The sequence below is a fragment of the Pongo abelii genome, chromosome X (genome assembly GCF_028885655.2).
Source record: "Pongo abelii isolate AG06213 chromosome X, NHGRI_mPonAbe1-v2.0_pri, whole genome shotgun sequence".
NCBI lineage: Eukaryota > Metazoa > Chordata > Mammalia > Primates > Hominidae > Pongo > Pongo abelii.
In genome coordinates, this window is record NC_072008.2 from 22,462,603 (window position 1) to 22,484,493 (window position 21,891).

The 21,891-nt window shown below is 39.6% G+C and overlaps 1 long non-coding RNA gene across 1 annotated transcript in view; it reads right to left on the bottom strand.

Moving 5' to 3' along the window:
* Nucleotides 1-13,837: 13,837 nt before the first annotated feature.
* The window catches only part of LOC129052847 (uncharacterized), a 52,349-nt gene continuing 44,295 nt past the window's right edge, over nucleotides 13,838-21,891 (bottom strand). The window contains exon 3 of the long non-coding RNA XR_008517968.2: nucleotides 13,838-14,085. This is a non-coding gene — a long non-coding RNA (uncharacterized LOC129052847). The remainder of the gene's footprint in view (nucleotides 14,086-21,891) is intronic.

Genomic DNA, 21,891 nt, shown 5'->3' on the forward strand with positions numbered 1-21,891 from the left:
TACTTGGAGATACATGCAGTGGTGACAAAGTAGAATCTAAGAATTGCCCTGGAGTCTAAACTGGGTGAGTGTTTTTAAGAAAAACTGAAGGAATCACAAGAGATTTTTTTTTTTTGTACTTCTCAGTTGTCATTTTATCTCCAAAGGACTGAGGAACTTTTCTCGAGGTAGAGTGGGAGCAAAAGGAAAATTATAGGTTAGGAGATAAAAAGCCTTTTGGGCAGAGGAAAGACTGTGGTAATGGAGCCAGCAGATCTCAAGGTGGGAAGGATACATTTATACAGAAGGAAAAACTGAGCTCTAACAAAGAATTCCCTGGGGCAGGTAAGACAGAAGAATAAATTAGGTACAAAGCACAAGAATCCCTGAAAAATTGTAATGTGAATGTAACCACCTGTTTTCTCTGAGCTAGACATTCCATATCCACTTAGCTCACGATCACCCATAATCCCCATGACACTGGCCAAGTTTACATTAGTCAGTCAACACTGTGTGTTTTCTATCTTTGTTACTGATACTTAAAAAAAAAAAAAAAGGCTTCTTGTTCATGCTTCTGTTTACCCTACTGTCTGTACTTCTTTTCTCTGGTTTACTTCTTAATATCCAAAAAAACCCAAAACAAAACAAAACAAAACTGGTCTGCAGTAAAATTTATCTGAGTTAGATTCAACACAGTGTTTCAAATACCACACATCCACACCACCAAAGCATTCCTTATTTCTTTATGTAATTAATATATCTTTATGCCAAGTTAATTTGAAATCTCGCTTCAATTTTCCCTTCATGTGATTAGGCACTTAAGAATTAGGTCTCACAGGCCGATTTACATAAATGATGAAGAACTTGATTTACCCTTTCCATGTCGGCTTTTCCCTCTATTGTGTAAATAAATGTTGTAATATACATGCAGCCTTCATTGCAAGTCCTTTACCTTTTCTAGCACTTACAGATATTAATACTGAAATACTAAAGAGTTCTGGCTTTCATGGGTACATTGCTGCCACATCTTATCAGTTCACAAAGGAAGAAATATGAATTTCATGTGAAAAGGCAGGGTTTGGGAGGATGCTATTTATAAATGACAATGGCTGAAAAGCTAATGTGTTGATCAGACTTCTACAGCTTTGAAAAATAATGGAGGCACTCTCTCTCTGCATGGTTGTCACTGTCTAGTCCACGACATAAATCCACAGCATTTAAGATGACAAGACCTTGTATTTACATAGAGACTTTCTCCAAGGAATTCACATCACTTCTTAGGAATGGCTCCATTAATTCTTATAGCTTAGGGAACTAGAGTGGAAAGATATATCTTTATGGGCAGTTGTCATAAATGAAGAAACCATGCCTGAGGTAGATTTGTAACTTTCTCAAGGTCACTAGCCAAACTGAATTACCAGAAGCGTGGAAATCCAGAGTAGTATCAATTTCCCATGTTGGGGGAGGAATGTGTGTGTCACATGGGGTTGGCGAGGAACATGGCTTTTCAGAAACTGTCTTCTATCATTTTTACTCCTCTATGTCATCTGTGACTGAGAGACATTGTCTTTGGCTAGCTTTTCCCAAACCACGATCCTCTGAACACTGGGCTGTGCAAGACACCAATAGACCTTCACAAAGAAGAAAAGGCTCCCATGGCCAAATAAGTTTGAGAACTGCTTCATGCTGTAACCACTCCTTGGTGATTCATAATTCCTATCAGTGCACTTAAAGCTCTGAGAAGCCCTGTAGTGAAGATTACCTAAGTTTGCTTAGTACACAGTCCCCCAGACTTATTTGACCATGGAAGTAAAGCTTTTTTTATACAGCACCTTTTAATGATTTATAGAACTGCTTTTCAGTGGATCAACGGGGAAATATATTTCTTCGATAAAAGCTCTGGGGAGGAAATGCTGCTCTAAATTACTTTTTGTTCTTTGATATTGCTGGGCGCACCCTCTGTATTGAGGCCTCATTCACAGATGACTTGGGTGGTGTTTGAGCCTTTGAGATGCAGCAGATACTCTCAGTGTTGAAAGCTAAGGTTCTATGGGGGGAATGAAATGGTGTTGAAAAACGACCCAGGAGCAATGCCATAGCCTTGTGCTCCAATCTCCTTCCCATACCTGCCTAGTTCTAGTTTATTATACACTCTGATATGGGGACATTTACTTGGAATGATGGCACAGTGTGCTGTGTGCTGGGCACTGAGGAAATGAATAATCACAGATCAAATAGCAAATCAGGCACAGACCAAGCACCAAGGAGGAGCCAAGAACCAATGGGACAAGAACTAACAGGAGTTTAGCACTGTGGTACAGAATAGAGTATGGCTCTGGAAATTCAGGGGACTACAGAAAATGGGGAGACAAGAAATATGTCATTCAGACAGAGCAGTAAGAATTTTATGTACACCAAACCTTAATAGACTGTCATGGGGCATCCCAGGTAAGGTTTCAGGGCAAGGGCAGGGTTCAAGATGAAATCCTACCAAGAGGTTTCATTCAGGTTGCTCTTGGACATTGGTTAGTCAAGTCAGCAATAGCATGTTTTAGTCATTGTCCTACAGGCTGTGATAAAAATGCTGCTTTGAAAGTTGCTAACTGAAAACTACTTGGAAAACAGGTGTCTGAGATAGAGACCAATAGCCAGCAGAAACTTATTTTTTTTTAATAGGAAAAAACACTACGTTGAAATGATCAGCTGTCTTAATAAAAAAAGATAGGGTGAGAATGCATAGATGTTGGCTCATGTTGAGATGCTAATTCTCCTTCCCTCCTTCCTCCTAGCCAATCAATGATGTCCTCTCTCTCCAAACATATAGATTATCTCTACCTTGCTCAAGCCAGGCAGGATCTCTTATTCTCCAAATGCTATTTTAATTCTTTTGGAATTAGATAAGCAGGGAGGCACCTGGAGGATAGTATTGGAAAGTGACAGGAGGCCGAGTGGGGGGACTAAGAGGGTAAATTGGGGCCAGTTATGAGATAGGTTTGTAAGTTTCTCAAGGTTACTGTGGCCAAATTGAATTACCAGAAGTGTGGAATCCTAGAGTAATATCAATTTCCCATGTGGGGAAGAACTAAGAGGAGGACTTTGGCTCTCATTAGAGAGTTATATATCATGTCATGAGTTTTTGTTGTCCGGAATTTTGTTTGGATGTTGTCTGTGGGGTTTCTGTTTGTTTGGATTTTGTTGTCTGGAAATGAGGGGCCAGCAAAGTTTTGAAGTTGGATTGTGGCATTATTGGTTAAATACCTGAACCTGCTCAGGTATTTAACCACTCTTGCATTGCCCTCACCCTATCATTCCCACCAAATGAAGGACCCTCTTCTCTGGGAAATAGCCTGGGCCATACAGAGAAAGGAGTAAATAAGATAGGTAATCATATTTAGTGAGTCTTAGGTCATGTTTAAACATGGTAAGTAAATGAGATTACTATATGTATTTTCTTTGATTATAGTAATAACCAAGAGGTAGGTTATTATTGTTATAATCAATTATGATGCACAATAAGCAAATGCAGAAAATTTAATATCAGGCCAGCCAGAAATTTTGTTGGGTTTACTTAAGAGTAGGTTTTCTTAAGAGCAGAGAGACCATTCTCTTCTGGGCTGGTGACCCTAAAGATAAATTGGGCTGTCTGATGGCCTTTAATTCCACACATATACTATGCATGGGTGTGTAAGTCCAATCCTCTAAGAAGCAGATGTCAAGACAGGATTAAATGTACATGGCTTTTGGAGCTGAGAAAGGCTGAGAGAGCCATTAGGCCACAATGCAAGAGTGACCTGAGCGAAGGGGAGGACAAGAGATTTGGTGAAAAAATTTTAGACTGGTGTGCAGTCAAAAAAAAAAAAAAAAAAAAGGTTTCACAAGGTTGTCAGGATGTCCCCCAGCCAACCTTGGCCATCAGAGGTATTCTATGTCTCTTAGGAATGGGACTGCCTTACTTAGTACCCATACTAGGCTCAGTCATTGGTGAGGAGCAGCCTGTGGGAGGTGTGCCCTGCACAAATACGGAAATGAATTTCAAAGTCCAGCAGCTACAGCCCAGGTTCCCAGTAGCTGGAAGTCAGAAAGGTGCATTCTATTGGCTGCAACAATGTATATGATTCAAGCTTCCCCTGAGACTGTACTTCTCCTTATTGCATTCAGAGGAAGAGTTTCACAAAGAAGGAGAGACTTGTGTTTAGAAATGGGAGGATGAGGGCAATTGAGAGATGGTCATGTCGGTAACATATGAACATGCCACTTGACTGCTTAAGTAGACTAGGCTGATTTGCAGCTCATTTTAATACATTCTGAAAACTCCATGGCATCTAATGTCTTATTGCTTAAAAAGAGAAGTGATTTTACAGAGAGGGAAAAGGTAAAATGTTATTTTCAATTTCTAGGAAAAGTTGTCAGATTCAGGAAGTTTTTGACACTTCATTATAGGTAGAAGCACTTTGTGTAGTCTCTTTACATTTTATACTCAAGATAACTTTTGGACTGATACAATTGTTCTAAAATAATGCTGCTGTCAAATAAGAGGCAAAAACAATTAGACAAAAGACACTTTTGTTTGAAATCAGTATGACTGCATAAAATATATTAATAAAACATAGTGAATAATCTTGATCTCTTGATAAATTGCCCGCTCTGCAGAGCATGGGCAGCTCTTGTAGCATCTATTGAGAAAACAAAGAAATCCTGTCAAGATGACATCTGCTTCTTCTGTGGAACATGTTAGGAGTCATGAGGTTTTGAATATGATGCAGTTAGCAGCATCATGTACTTAATCAGCTGGCAAGGATGAATGCTTGTCTTCCTTTTGGGGCCTCCACGGATTCTAGAATGCTGCTCGCATTTGGATTTACCTGAAAATCCGCATGGCACTTAGCTTAAAGAAGCCGATTGAAAGTGCTATCCCCAACCTGGCATGTCTGAGGGCACTGCTGGCTGTGTGCCAATTAACTGTGGTAAGATGGGGCTGAGGTGGCGTATCAGTTAACTATGGCCACAATAATGTGTATAACAACCAACCACAGCATCAAACAACAAAACGGAAAACAACATATCAGCAAACAACAAAAAGTGAGTATTTGGCTCACAAATCTGGGGGTTGCCTGGGGTCAGCTGATCTGGGCTGGGTTCCGCTGGGGCAATGTGGTTTTGTTCTATGTGTTTTTCATCTTCCTCCTGGGATCAGTGGGATAGTCTAGTTATGTTCCTCTCATTTGCCATCCTGTGATAGCAAAGACACGAGAGAAAGCAGAAACACAAGTTCTTTTAAGGCCAAGGCTTGGAAATGACGTACTGTCACTTCTGCCTCATTTTCTTGGCCAAAGCAAGTCACATGGCCAAAATGACAGTCAAGAGTCAGAGGAGTATATTCTGCCCATAAAGCGGCCATGGCAAGGGTGTGGATGCAGACAGTTGTGATGAATTGAAGCGAAATAGGCAGTTTACCAGAGGGACAAATTAGACCTGTCCACTTTGATCTTTTGTTTAATCCAAGTTACCTAGGAAAACTCCAGGTGACTCAGCCCCAAGCAGGGTACAACTTCTTGACTCTCCTTCTGTGGTAGAAGCTGTTAGCCATTCACTAAAATTCATAGCCACTTCTTGGGAACACAGCTTTGCTGCCTTTCATGTGAGGTCATGTGACTGAGTTATAGCCAATGAAATTTGAGTGAATATTTCATGTCTGGCCCAATAAACTTTCCTATTCATGTGTCTCTATGAGCTTTTTCTCTTCCAGCTGACAAAGATGATGATACCTCAGGTTATCTCAGAGCCATATGTTGAAGGTGGCACAGATGTTGTCAACCTAGTTTCCCAAACGATTGTCTGGAAATAGAGCAACTCCACCTCATTTTGCCCTAAGCCTGTACTTACTCTGGACTGTTATGTGGTGAGAGAAATGAACTTTCATTGTGTTGAACCATTATAGTTTTGGATCATTTAACAGCTTGCTTAGACTGCCCTAACTAATACATCTGTCATATCTCCATCTTGCTCCTTACCTCCTGTACCTGTTTACTCCTGACCTCTGGCTCACTTATTCTCAGCTTTAGATTTGCCTTTTCAACATGATAATAAAATAATAAAATAATGTCTTCCTTTCTGACTCTTACTCCTTCTTCCTGGACATTTTTTTTTTTTTTTTTTTTTAAGAGCCTGTGGCTCTAGTTGCTCTGGGATGCTCTTAAAAACTACTATTCCATCCAGAAACATGCCAGCTCCCATGATTCTATCTCTGAATTATCTAGTATAGTTTATCCCTGCTGCTTGTCCTTCACAACAGGGGATCAGACATTTTGTCCCCAAACTAAACGTCTGTCATCAGGACCATACTGGTGTGGAAACAACATACAGGATTTAAGGTAGAACATGCCTGAGTTTGAATAATGGCCCTGGTACTTACCAGTGGTGTGATTTTGAGCTCAATGTTTAGCTTCTCTGGGCCTCCATATCTTCTTTTGGAAATGGAGGTAATAATACCTACCTTATAAAGTTGGTCTTAAGGATCAAATGAGATAATGAATTTATTATTTTTAGCACACGTTACCCAATAAATAACATTAATTTTAGTACCATCTTTATAATTATTATTACTATATGTGATAGACTGACTGTCCTGAATTTTCATTCTTTTTTTTTTTTTTTTTTTTTTTTTTTTTGAGATGGAGTCTTGCTCTGTTACCCAGACTGGAGTATAGTGGCATGGGCTCGGCTTAGTCCAATCTCTGCCTCCCGGGTTCGAGTGATTCTCCAGCCTCAGCCTCCCGAGTAGCTGGGATAACAGGTGTGTGCCACCATGCCTGGCTAATTTTTGTATTTTTAGTAGAGATGGGATTTTGCCATGTTGCCCAGGCTGGTCTTGAACTCCTGACCTCGAGTGATCCACCTGCCTCAGCCTCCCAAAGTGCTGGGATTACAGGTGTGAGCCACTGCACCTGGCCACTTCTTTTTGTAACTATGCTCTTTGCCATGTAACTTTAAAGTCCTCTGATTACCTCATTTTGAGTGAAGTATTTTCTCTTGGCCCTTGACTTGGGCTTGGCCATGTAACTTCCTTTAGCCAAGCTGTGGTGCATGAAGGGATTTTTAATCACTTCACGTGTATTAAAAAATTATAACACCACTTTGTACCCCATAAATACATACAACTATAATTTGTCAATAATAAATAAATAAATACAATGTGCTAAGTAGGGTCTATTCTCTTATACCTCTGCTATTTCCATTAGAAACACAGATTATGGCTAGACTTCCAACCCCATGAGGAGGATGAGAGACATGTGGAACAGAGCAGCTTCAGCCAATGCAGCCTGAAGGAGAGCCATCTCTTATAGCTCATAGATTTGTCAACATTTTTTGGAAGCTCCTAAGGCTTGGAGTGATTTTTTTATACAGTGTTATTGTGATCATATCTAACTGTTACATTTGGAATAGTTAGAAGCCCATGTTAGAAATTTTGATAACCCTGAAAGAACCCAAGGTAACCTCATTTGTCTTGTCTTGGGCCTCCAGAGATACCTGGGGTCATGTCTGAGCTCTGTAGCACAACTCCACAAGCAGAGTGCATATGCAGAAGATGGGTAATTGTGAAACTGGAAATCATCCTTACATCCTCCCACTGTGCTAAGCAAACCACTGCAGTGTTTTGTAGGTACTTGATAAATGACCAATTGCTTTAAGTTGGTTATGTTTCAACCACAACCATTCTTTTTTATGTATACCAGCAATTCTCAAACATTATTACTAATTAGAATTACCACAAGAGTTTCTAAAAAATGTTGCTGCTTGGGTTCCACTCCTGACCTACTAAATGAGAATTTTAGGGGGTAGGTAGCACATATGACGTGTTTAAAAAATTCTCCAAGTAAAAGTAATGCACAGACAAGGTTGAGAAAAACTCATTTTCTTTTCAGAGCACAAATTTCTTTTTCAATTTAGGTGAAATTCAAAAACATATAATTAACCATGTTTAAAGTAAACAATTAAGTATATTTAGTAGATTCATAATGTTGTGCAATTATCACCTTTATTTAGTCTCCAAACATTTTCACCACCCACAAAGGAGACCCTGTATCCAGTAAGCAGCCTTTCTCCAGTTCTCCCTATCCCCCTGTATCTGTTTACTCCTGACCTCTGGCTCACCTGTTCTCAGGTTTAGATTTGACTTTTCAATGTGATAATAAAGTAGTGTCTTCCTTTTGGAATCTTATTGCTTTTTCCTGAACAATTTTTATTTAGAGCCTGTGGCTCTACTTGCTCTGAGATGCTCTTACAAACTACCATCCCACCCAGAAGGATACCAGCTCTCAAGATTCTATCTCTGAATTATCTAGTATAGGTTACCCCTGGGAACCATTAATTTGATTTCTGTCTCTATGGATTAGCCTATTCTGGATATTTCATATAAATGGAATCATACAAAATGTGAACTTTTGTGCCTGGCTTCTCTCATTAAGCATAATGTTTTCCATGTTCATCTGCATTGTAGCATGGGTCAATGCTTCATTTCTTTTTATGGATGAATAATATTCCATTTTACGGATATACAGCATTTTGTTTATCCATTCATTCAATGATGGACATATGTTGTTTCTACCTTTTGGCTAGCTGCTATGAATATTTGTGTATAAGTACTTGTTTGAACACCTGTTTTCAATTCTTTTGGGTATATTCCTAGGGGTGGAATTGCTGGGTCGTATGATAATTCGATGTTAAATTTTTTGAGGAATCACCAAACTATTTTTCATAGCAGATATACCATTTTACGTTTTCACTAGCAAAGTATAAGGGTTCTAATTTCTCCACATCCTGGCCAACACTTGTTTCTTTAAAAAAATTCTTATAGTCATATCATAATTGTGAGAGTAAACAAAAAAAATACTCTGGATACTAGACCCTTATCAGCTAAGTGATGTGCAAAATTTTTCCACCATTTTGTGGGTTGTCTTTTCACTTTCTTGAAGGTATCCTTTGATTCACAAAAGTTTTTAATTTTGATGAGGTCAAATTTATCTATTTTTCATTGTTGTTGCTTGTGTTTTTGGTCATATCTAAGAATCCACTGTCAAACTCAAGGCCATGAATATTTACCCCTATGTTTTCTTTTACCAGTTTTTATAGCTTTACGTTTTATATTTAGGTCTTTGATCCATTTTGAGATGATTTTTGCAGATGGTATGAGATAAGGGTCCAACTTCATTCTTTTGCATATGGATATCCAGTTGGCCTAGCATCATTTGTTGAAGAGACTATTCTTTGAGAATCACTGATTTTGATAAGAAATTCTCACAGTTGTCACTCAGGGAGACTCGAGTGTAAGACTTTGAGTGGAAGACTCTTTGTACTGAGTCCTTCATTGGAAGGAGGAGAGGTTCTGTTACAAAAAGAGAGAGCAAAAACAGGGACAAGTGGGGAGAATTGAAGTAAAATTGACATGGAAGTTGGCCTCTTGGAGAGATTATAGCAGTCTAGGAACATTGCCAAAGGAATGTGATAATTTCTAACTTCTAGAATTTTTGTTATCAATGAATTCATAGGCATGTATAGATCCATTAGGAATCCAGATGGCTGTTGAAAACTTGGCAAACAGTTAGCTATTATCCACTTAATTAGATAGCTACCATATGCAGCAGAACCGTACTTAATTGGCTAAGGGTTTGAAAATAGGGATCAGTCTTGGGGAAGAGGCCTACCCAGAGTGAGGCTAGGCTAGGCAAGGCAAGGTATGGTAGATTGATGATTAAAATGGCTACACTTCTTCATCCCTTCATGTATATAGGCTTTTTGCAATGTGAGCTCCTTCCGTCAAGAGGTAAAGCTAATTTCTCATACTTTGAATCTGGGCTGGCCTCATGATTCTCTTTGGCCAATAGAATGCAGCAGAAATGACTCTGTGCTATCTCCCAGCCTAGGCATCAAGATGCTTTGTTCACTTCTGCTTTCTTTGTCTTACAGCCTTGACTACCTTCCATGAGAACAAGCCCTTGTTGGAGGCTAGGAGACTTTGTGGAGGTGATCTGAGGCACCCCAGTCAACAACCAGTCAACCTCCGCAAGCAGAGCCAATTAGTCCACCCACAGCTAACCAAGATTCCATGAGACAGCCCAGCTGAGACCAGAATAATTGTCCATCTGAGCCCAGCCCAAGTTGCCAATCCTCAGAATTATGATATAAATAGTTGTTATTTTAAGCCACTAGTTTTGGAGGTGATTTGTTAAACAGCAACAACTAACAATACACAGGGTACCAATCTTCTGCTAAATAGGCTGTGGATAAGGATGGAATCTCTCAAGTCCAAGGCTAGGGTAAGGTAAGGGGGTGCCCAGGGAACATTTAAGGTGGCACTCACTCTCAGGGTCATGCAAGAGCAGGTTGGCACTTTTGTGCACCTGAGAGTGAGTGCCTCTTTAAGAGTGAGGTGCTCAGGCACAAAAGTTAAAGAATCACCACTTTCAGGTGCTGATGCTATACTTTGTCCTGCCTCTTTCTTCTGTTCTAGATGAGCAGTGTTGAGAGTGAGAGCTAAGGAAGGCAAGTAAGGCAGACTGGACCACAGAGAATAAGAGTGATAGCAGGGAAGCTATGCATCAGGTTATAGGTGTTCTCAGTTATTGTCTTGAGTTGGGGTTGCTGGGGAAGATACAAGATTTCAGATAAGGCTGGTGGTAAAGGAAATCCCAGTTGCAACGAAGGAACCCAGCTATTGTGTTTGGAATGATATATTTCAAACTTGTGCATATGTCAGGAACTAGAAGAGGCCTCAACCCGGGCTGCTGGTTGACTCAGTTGAGCTATGGAGAGCAAGTAAGGACATGGGAAGGGAGCCAGGCTGTCATCAGCTCTGTATACACCCACTCTTTGGCCTACTGCTCCTTTGACTTGTTAGTCAGAAGACTTGTTTGACTTGTTAGTTAGAACAAATGGTTAGAATTCAAGAAATAATGGGCCACTTTTAGAAAAGAGCTGCCTGGCAGAAGATGCTTCAGAACTAACAATTTTTCATGATCAGCAGCAATAGATTCTTTGCTCCAATTACAGCTGCCACAACTTACTCATTGCACTGAGTAGTGACAAGCAATTTCAGAAGTGACAAGGACAGACCATAGCCATGCTTGCAAAACCTGGGTCAGACTTAACAATGATAATTTCTAGACTCTCACATCATCACCATGTTTATTGTAATAAATAACAACGATGATGGCTTTTTAAGAGTTGGGGATGGGAATTGCCCAAACAGTGAAGTGGAAAAATAATAGGGGTATGTATTCCTTGGGCCAAGATGTGAACAGTTTTGAAGATACAATTTACATTGTAAACACTGAAGCTTCCTGGATAATAAAGGCATATTTGAGACAAGCTTTCAATTCTTAGCTTGTCAGTCTTTCTGGAATATCCTCACCTCTCTATAAATTGGAAAACACAAGCCTTTCCAGACCTCGGTAGTTAATGAAACCAGAGGAAAGGCCATTTGGTAGCCTCATGGTTCCATCTCCAGAAACCCTGCTTCTCACTAAGCAAAGGTGCACTCCCTACTCCTCCATCCTCTTTGGTATTATCTTTATCCAGTCTGAGACTGTCCCGGCCCTCAGTTACCATTCCCTCATTCCCTTGCTAGTTTACCTTTTAACATTTCCCAGACTTCCTTCTTGGACAGAGTTTCATTGTAAATGAATGCTTTTAATATAGTTACACAACTGCCCCCTCTCCTCCCCTCCTTGAAACTACACCACGTGGATGCTGTTCATTACAACCACTCCTCAGAGACCTGGGACCTAGGGATGACTTGGCATTCTCCCAGAGAAGCCAGGCAATTGCTATTTTGCTCTTACTAGGAAACCACTCTTTCTATAGGGCTCACATAAACCAGTCATTCCTGAGACCGCTTTCTTTGCACTGTCATCTACAGCTTCTTGGAGAGTCATTGAGGACCTTGCCCTTGGCTCTTTCTCACCTTTTTCCATTCTATCCAAATGTGATTATTATACCAAATAATTTGAATGATAGGTGGGATGGGAGAGCCTATTTCAAAGTCATCTCTCTTAGCTTGTGTCGTTGCTGAAGTTTGGTATTTTTTCGTCTAATATTTCAAATCTCCACAAATTTTAACTGGATATAATTTGACTCATAGAACTTAAGGAAGCTTGGGTGGCCATCTTCTTTATAACTAAGTCCCTACCTACGAAAATGCTTTCAGAACTCTGGAGAGAGGAATTTCACGCTTCCCCTCAATGTATTGCTCCTGTATTTAAGTTAGTTTCTTTGATGGTAGTCTTCTGAAGTTAGAGACCAGGTCTTATCACTCTCTACCCTCCATTGTGCCTCACCTTCTGCCTGGTACAGAGTAAATTCCTGTTGGCGCGTTGGTGCAATTTTTAAACTTTGATGCAATGGGAGATGGACAAGTAATCAAACTATCTTTTCTTTGAAAAAAATAAAAATAAAAATTCTGAATGCCCAGGCTACTGTCATTGGCTTGGCCTACATTCTCCATATAGGAGTATACAGAATATGGAAAGCAGACTTGATTTTTTTCTTAGCCAATTTTGAGCTCAAAAGAATCTGATGACTGCTAAGAAAGAAAAACCAATGGGAAACTGATGTATAATTTATTTGCTACCCGGTACCCACAGGAAACATCTGTTGTGATTTTATAAGCCTGTACAAATTCAAAACAAGATAAGTAAAGAAAATGTGTCCATTTAAAAGACAGCATAGCAGTCTTCTCTAAGCACATTAAGGAAAGAGATGTCTGCAGCTTTATTTGGTGATTGTATATAATCTCACAGGCAACACAGCTATTTTATTCATTTAATTAAAAATGGAAACTGTATTATAATGAAAAAAGGAAGCTGTGGAAAATGATGAACCACACTCCCTGAGTTCCCAACCTATTTCTTTCATTTTGTGTGCTTAAGTTTTCCTGGCAATTAAGATGTTTAAAACAATGGAACGAAACTACAGAGTTATGGGACGGCTGGTTAACTTCCTCATAAAGTTATTTCTTTTAAATCCCTTGCCAGTTACTCAGTAAGCAAAAAAACTTAAACATCAATGTTAATTACCTTTATTCGTGCTGACAACTGTAGTTTCCTGTAATGATCAGGTTTGTTCTATGATCCATTTACTAAGTTGTAAATTATTATTGGGTATGAGTGCTACTTTACCACAGATGGAAATACTATTTTTTTTTTTTTTTTTTTTTTGAGACAGAGTCTCGCTATGTCTCCCAGGCTGGAGTGCAGTGGCGCAATCTTGGCTCACTGCAACCTCCGCCTCCTGGGTTCAAGTGATTCTCCTGCCTCAGCCTTCCGAGTAGCTGGGATTACAGGCATGCATTACCATGCCTAGCTAATTTTTGTACTTTTAGTAAAGAGGGTGCTTCCCCATGTTGGCCAGGCTGGTCTTGAACTCCTGACCTCAGGTGATCCATCCGTCTCGGCCTCCTAAAGTGCTGGGATTACCGGCATGAGCCACCGCACCCAGCCAGATGGAAATACTTTGCAAATTCTGTTTTTCACAAGATTTGTCAACAAAATCCTCAATGTTCATACCAGCTTCTTATACCCATCTGTAAATACTATGTAAGAAATCCATCTGTCTGTTTACCTATTTACTAATCATTGTGCCCATCGTCAGTGTGTTTCAGCTAAAAACAGTATGATTCTGAATATGATGCTGCATCGAGACTGTGACAGAGTTCCTGCTTGGTGATGAGTCATTGTGAAACACTGGGCAAGTCACTTTATGTCTTTGGATTATATTTGGCCCATGTGTCAAATAAGAGAGTTGAATTAGATGCCTCTCACCTTGAAATGTGGGTATAATACGAGGCCAGCTAGGTCCAGCCCTTAAATAAAAAACTCCCCTGGTCTAGTCAGGTGGGTATCAGGCCGACATAAGACTCACCTCTGGTTTGATACTGTAAAGATCATAAAACAGTAATTAGTTTTATGTCTCCATCCAACCCCCCGACTCCAAGCAGTACCAGAGTAATTTACCAGTAGTAAGTTACTAAGTACTACTTTTGGATTGGTTGTAATAAGACTTACCCTTGCATCATTGTGGATGAGAATCACATGTCCGAACAGCAGCCTGTGTCTGGATATAAAAATAACCAACCATTATATTTGTATAGTGCTTTAAGCTTTTCTAAGTATTTCACATATGTTTTCTCATTTTACCCCGAACAGAATGGGGGTGATGATGAAGATGGTCTGCAAGCACATTTTCAAGGAACGCGAGTTGAGGTTTTCAATCTTAGGCAAAATGAAGGGCTGCATTTTTCCTCAGGGATGAGATTGCACTTATGTTGTTCTTCCTGAATTTCATTAGCTTCTCACTCCCAACTTGAAAGAAGACTGTTCAAGTTGAAAGGCAATGAAGACACTGAGAATGTGGCGACAAATGCTGAATATAAAGTTGAAAAAAAAAATGGAAGGCTTCCCTTGGAATTGAAAAAAAAATAATGGTCTTGGCACTCTAATCATTGGGTTTGGGTATTTAAACAGCCTGCAGATTGTCAAAACCAGGGAAATTGCATGAATCTGAAACTTAAGGCCAGAACTGCTTGAAAAAAAAAATAGATTCAAGGATGAGGCCAGGTTGCTAAGATGGATTGTACAAATTTAGCAGTGGTAACTTAATTCTTTTTTTCGTACTGTTCTTCAATAATGAAACCTCCAAAACACTAAAAGACTATCAGGGCTCCAAACAGATGGGAAAAGCAGATGCACCTTGAGTCTTCCTTCAGGCAGAGTTCCTGAACACCCTGGGAGATGGTGAAGAGGGATGTATTTTGGGGATCGCTGTGGATTTGAGATTTGTCCATCTCAAAAACAGGGATCTGGCTTACCTAACCAATGGCAAGACTACTGATTGCACTTAAAAAACCTGGTTACATGATTTCTGTTATAATCATTACAAACAGAAAGTGTATATGTACATACTTATGAATGTGTATATATACACACATATATGTATATGCATATATTTTTATCCCCCTTAAAGTGGTGGTGATTTAGGTTTTGGATTTGCTTTGTCTTATTTTAATCTGTTTCTGTCAGGGTTGTTGGAACTTTGAAAAGGCTTATGGATTTCCTTTGGCTACAGTAATATTTTAAAGGTCTTGAAAGTGAGCTCTGAGGCTCAGACTGTCTGGGGGGTCTTAAAAAGCACCGACCCTATTTAAAAGTAGGCCTAAAACAAAGTAGAAGGAAGGAACCATTTCTTAACTGATTTGGTGTGTGTGCGCGGGGCGGGGGGCACCTAAGAATGGAAACATCATCAAGCTGCTTGGTTTTTGTTTTTGTGTGTTGTAAATCCTAAAGCCTCCCTCTTCGAGAACCAAACGGGCTAACATACACACATTTGCGTATTTGGTTTTCACAATTTGTTCGGGGGCAGGGGGTGTGGTGAGGGCAGAGTGATTACTATCACTTGGGAATTTTTGTTAAAAATGCAAATTCTCAACCGCACCGCAGACCTGCTGAATCAGAAACTCTGAGAGTAGAGCCCAGCAAGCTGTTTTATCAAGCGCTCCAGGTGATTCCGATGCATGGTCCAGTTTAGGCACTGTGGATATTTGCTAATAGTTGTCTGAACAGGATAATCATCTGGAGATATTAAAAAATACTCATGTCTGATTCCCACCCTTGGGGATTCTAATTTGATTGGTTTGAGGTAAGAGCTGATCACTGAGTTTCACAACCTCACTATGTGATTCTAATATTCAGACAAGTTTGGGACCCACTAACTTCAACCTACTCTCTTATTAAGGAGCAATTTTCAAAAAAAGAAAAACAGCAGACAGCATTGTCGGAAAAACAAAGCAAAATAGGAGTTTGGGGGAAAGAGAGAAAGTGAGTTATACATACAGAATGTTTTCTGCTCTATCTGGAGGAATCTGAGTCAGTCTCCAGAACCTTTTCAAATGATGATTAATTTGCCAGGTAAGAATATTCTCCTCTGTGTGAGGAATAGTCTTGCTTTTGCGGTTGTCACACTTCAAAGTTTATGTCAGAAAGAGTTTCCCATGGGATTTTGAAGGCAAATAATACAAAAAATAGCATAAAAAATTTGAAAAATGTTACTTTGGAACCCAAGAATATTGGTCAAAAACCATCTGCATTGCCCTTATCTTTGAGGCCTTAAAATGGCAAAGTTACATTTTAAGTTTGCATCTGTTTTATTTCATTGAATCTTATAGTTAGAAGGGACATTGGAGGCCACAGATACCACAGGAATACCCTCTTCTGTTTCTGTGGGTTGGCGGCCTCTACTGAAATTTGCTGGGAAACTTACTGCATTACACTTGCACCAACCAATTGTTAGAAAGTTCTTAGATATTAAAAAGTTCAAAGTGAAATATTTCTGCTTATAAGTTCCACCCATTCATCTCAGTTCTGCCTTGGAGGAGCATTCCTAAGAAGAAGTTTGTTTAACCTGCACGTCCTGCACATGTATCCTGGAACTTAAAATAAAATAAAATACAAATGAAAAAAAGAAGCAGGTTCTTTAAAATCCTTTTCAGACCGAGGAAAGATGTATAACTCACAAGTCTGATGTAGGTTTTGAGGACTGTAATCATGTGGATAATTATTCATACCATTTTCCCCTTTGGTTTTGAACCAACTGGAAATACCCATAGAGCTTAGATATCACGGCAAGATCAATGTTACCGTGGATAAAGCTGGGGCTTCCACCTGAAACCATCATCTGACTTCAACCACTTCCTTCTGAACTGGACTCTGTTACAGGGCAGAGTCATCATCTCTATGAGTTTATCTATCATGCCCTACCATGGCAGACAGAACTCCTCACAAGCTCTAAAAGAAAGAGCCAGCAAAGTCAGGTCTACACAAGCCCAAGTCTCCTCATCCTCATCTCTTCTATTGCAGGGGATGCAGTGTTGGAGGAAGGCACTGAGTATGGATGTTGAAGAGAGAAACCCAAAGAGTTCCTTCCATACTGGAAGAAGAGAGGAAACTGGAAGTGTGTGGTTATAAATTCTCATTCCCCCAAACACTTTAAGTCTTCTGAACTTTTTTGTATTTCAAATAGTTGAAAGCAATGATCATGTGCCCTGTAAATCATCTTTTTCATCTTTTAAAAAATTTAAAATCCCGGCCGGGCACAGTGGCTTATGCCTATAATCCCAGCACTTTTGGAGGCCGAGGCGGGTGGATCACGAGGTCAGGAGTTCGAGACCAGCCTGGCGAAGATGGTAAAACCCCATATCTACTAAAAAAAATACAAAAAATTAGCCGGGCGCGGCAGCAGGCGCCTGTAATCCCAGCTACTCAGGAGGCCGAGGCAGGAGAATCACTTGAAGTTGGAGGGCAGAGGTTGCAGTGAGCTGAGATCACGCCACTACAATCCAGCCCGGGCGAGAGAGTGAGACTCCGTCTCAAAAAAAAAAAATAAAAATAATAAAAAAAGTAAAACCCCAAGATATCCAGACCCTTCACCATGCTGGTTATCCTTATCTGGTTATGAATCACTTCATTATTCCTCTTAAGGTATGATGTTCAGAAGGGGTGTGGGGAGAGGCATTTACTTTGTTTTCTTTATATTTTTATTTTCAGACAACTATGGTAACTTTTGATCTTGTTTAATGAGTCTTTTCTTACCCAAATGACCTAAAGATAATCTCTCATATTTAAAAACATATTTTAAGGTATTACCTCTCATATTTAATAGTCTTGACTATTCTTGGTCTGTTATTCTTTGATATAAACATTAGAATCAGCTTGTTAAATATCTTAAAAATTTGTTAGATTTTTTACTAAAATTGCATCGAATCTACAGATGAATTTGGTGAGGAAAGACAGCCTCATGAAGTCATATTCTTCTTATCCATGAATATATTTCTCCATTTATTTAGCTCTTTGTTAATGTCTTCAACTAGTTTTATTTTATAATTTTCTCTATTAGGATGTAATGCAACTTGATATGTTTGGGCTGTGTCCCCACCCAAATCTCATCTTGAATTGTAACTCCCACAATTACCACGTGTTGTGGGAGGAACCTGGTGGGAGGAAATTGAATTATGGGGGTGGGCCTTTCCCGTGCTATTCTCATGATAGTGAATGAGTCTCATGAGATCTGATCTGATGGTTTTAAAAATGGGAGTTTCCCTGCACAAGCTCTCGTCTGCTGCCATGTGAGACATGCCTTTCACCTTCTGCCATGATCATGAGGCCTCTCCCCAGCCATGTGGAACTGTAAGTCCATTAAACCTCTTTCTTTAGTAAGTTGCACAGTCTCGGGTATGTCTTTATCAGTAGCGTGAAAACAGACTAATACACAACTTTTGTTTGATTTATTCCTATGTTCCTCATATTCTTTTGTTGCTATTTTAAATGGTGTCTTGAAAATCTACATGTGTTGTTCATTACTAGTATATTGTAGTGTGGCTATAATCTTGCCAAAATCTCTTATTAAGGCAAATTATTTGCTTGTAGATGATTTTAGTTTTTCTATACAGACAATCAAAGTATCTATCAGGTTTATTTCTTCCTTTTGAGTTATGATAGCTTTTATTTTTCTTGTCTAATTGTCTGACTAGGACATCCAGGACAGTATTAAATTGAAATGGTGACAGTGAGCATTCTTGTTCCCACTGTCAAAGGGTATTCTTTTAACTTTCACAGTGTGGTATTTGCTGTCAGGTTTCTTTGTCTTTCGTGCCACGTAGGAGCCCAGCACTTTCTGCCAGCTTCTTGTAGCTGGAATCTCTAGGTGGCCATTTCCATGACAGGTTGCTTTAACTTTTTCAGGCATGAGAAACTCCAAATCTTCTGTGTCTTCCAGTTACAGCAAGTCTATTTAAGTGTTTTGGGTGAAACCATGGAAGTTCCTCTGATTACACTTAAAGTAGGAAGGTAGCACCACCTCATCATCCAACAGCTTTTTCATATGAAATATCTTCATTGAATCTGGTCACATTTCTCCATTTTGACTTCTCTTTATATCCTTGATCCGGCTGGGGCTAGATGAGTCATGGGAATGGTTCTTAAAAATTCAGTCAGAGACTCAATCTTGTACTCACTTTGTTATCTGATATCCCTTTATTTGTATCTCAAGTAAAAATAAGATGGGAAGAGTCCAACTGTACACTGGTTACAGGTCTGTATTTAGCTTTATGAAGCCTAAAGTTCAGCAACAGTCACCTTGTTCCTGAAGAATACGAGTACTTTATTTTATTTATTTTAATTTTATTTTTTTGAGGCAGTCTTTCTCTGTTGCCCAGGCTGGAGTGCAGTGGCGTGATCTCCTCGGCTCACTGCAACCTCCGCCTCTTGGGTTCAAGCAATTCTCGTGCCTCAGCCTCCCAAGAAGCTGGATAGGCGAGCACCACCATGCCTGGCTAATTTTTGTATTTTTGGTAGAGAAGGAGTTTCACCATGTTGGCCAGGCTGGTCTCGAACTCCTGACCTCAAGTGATCCACTCACCTTGGCCTCCCAAAGTGCTGCGATTACAGGCATGAGCCACTGTGCCCAGCCAATATGAGTACTTTAGAAAGCTTTAACTTTCCTTACCCAATCCTGACTATCCTATTGTTACCCACTATTTTAATGACATCCTGTTTTCTAATGTCACAAATTAGAAACCAGTTTGGGTTTATATAGTGTTTGTCTACATTTACCCATAATTTACCTAGTCTTGACTCGCCATTCTTTCTTGCATCTCAGATATGACTTCTGTAATCATCTTCCTTCTTCATGAAGTGTGTCCTTTAGAATTTCTTTACTGAAGGTCCATTGCTTGCATACTCTCAGTGTTCGTCCTGAGGGGCTGTTTCCCATGAACCAAATTAACTGCCTGTCAAGAATGCCGTTGGTGGGAATAAAGGAGACCGATTTATCACCTGGTTTCCACTTCCCATTGGTCTCAGTTTAACCCGCAAGGTGTTCGCTCTCTCACACAACTAGGTTGTGTCCAATGGGGTCATTGAGTGATGTTAGCAGGGAAGCTCAGGAGGGAGACAAGAGGTGTAGTGCTCGGGTATGAAGTAAGGTGCCATCAAGTTGCTCCTACTATCAGGAGCACAGACTTCAGATTTCTTGAAATCTATGCAGAGCTGGTCACCATACTAGTAGCTTGTACAAGAATCAGGTAAAGCTGAGAAGATATGAAGTGGTGCAAATTAAGTGGCCTATTCATTGTGTGTTTTGTGATTTTCTCCCTTCTCTTTCTCTTTTGGTGAGTAATATTTGCAGAAAATGTCTGTGAGAATCCTTTGAAACCTGGATTTAATGTGCTTTCCTCCAGAAAGCAATTGTGTTTACTTCTGTGAGATTTCTAGACCTCTTAAAGTTAATCTCTATGATTTTTTTTCAATTCTCAGAAGTTTTGTGATTTCTAGATCTAATTTTGCATGACTACAAGCTTGCAGCTAGACATTTTCAGGAGAGACCCTGCCACTTCTACGAACAAAGACGAAAGGCTAAGAAAGCCAAATGTCCTTATCATAACTCTCTGTGAGTTGAGGTTTTCCCCCCTTTTTACAGTGAGTGAGTACAGCTTCTAAAAGACTAGGCACTATAAAGAAATCTCCTCGATATACCTAATGTAAATGACGAGTTAATGGGTGCAGCACACCAACATGGCGCATGTATACATATGTAAAAACCTGCACGTTGTGCACATGTATCTTAGAACTTAAAATAAAATTAAAAAAAAAAAAAAAAAGAAAGAAAAGAAATCTCTCCACCTTTTCTCTTTGCTTAGGCCCAATCATTGTCCCTTTAAAACCCAAAACAAAACTCAAGGGCAGCCAAGGATCTGCAGATAACCTCAGGGCAGCTGCTGGCAGTAGCATTTTGTTATCTCCCTGGACTTTGGCTTTTGTTTCTTTTTGGCCACTGAGGACTTCTTCCATTGTCTTGCTAACTCATCTATCTGTCCATCTTTCTGTCTATTGCATTTTTATGTACATTCCAACCTTTTTAGGTATTCTGTACTGGGAGTATTTTTCCACAATATTATCTGTTCTGTTAAACCAATATCATAGTGCTACTGAATTCTAAGCTAACCATTAAGGAGTTAGTTATTTCTAGTTTATGTTATCTGAAAATTGCTAAGGATGTTATTTGTATCTATGACTAAGGTCTTAGCATTTCTAGTGTTAAGCTTTCCTGGAAGCCTCCACCGCAATTCTATTTCTTAGAGTTCTTTTTTCCTTAAGCGTGAGGTTGGTACTGCCTCATTCCCTATATTCTGTCCTGTTTCTAAAAACAAGTAGATAGGCCTTTGTTATTTTAAAAGGAAACAGATAGGGGATATATCCTGGTTATCTTTGCCATATAAAAAAATCAATCCAAAACTTTATGGCTTCAAACAACAATAATCACTTTATGATTACATTTTATTTTATATTATTTACTGTTATCTTTTGTGGTTCTAAGGGATTGGCTGAGTTGAGCTGGGCAGTTCTCATTTGGGGTTTCTCACATAGTTGTAGTGACTGGGGTTGGAGTCATCTCAAAGGTTTCTTCACTCACATGCTTCAGGTTGACGCTGGATGTCTGTTGGAACCTCACCTGGGCTATGGTTAGAACACACGCCTGGAACAAGTGGTCTCTCTATTTAGCCTGGGCTTCCTCTCAGCCTTGTGGCTGGGTTCCAAGAGAGAGCATCCCAAGGAAGAGAGCGAGTTAGAAGCTGTATTGCCTTTTATGTTCTAGCCTTGGAAATTCTCACTTCTGCTGCATTTTATTTGTTAGAAGAGAATTACCAAGACTGGTAAAATTTGTCGGGAGGGGAATTAGGCTCCGTCTTTTTAAAGGAGGATCAAAGAACTCAGGGACAACCACCACAGATTTAAATGGCCAAACATAAGAAAGTATCACGTGTTTACAAATTCTAACAAAAATTTATATTTCCATGGTCATTGCTCTTCA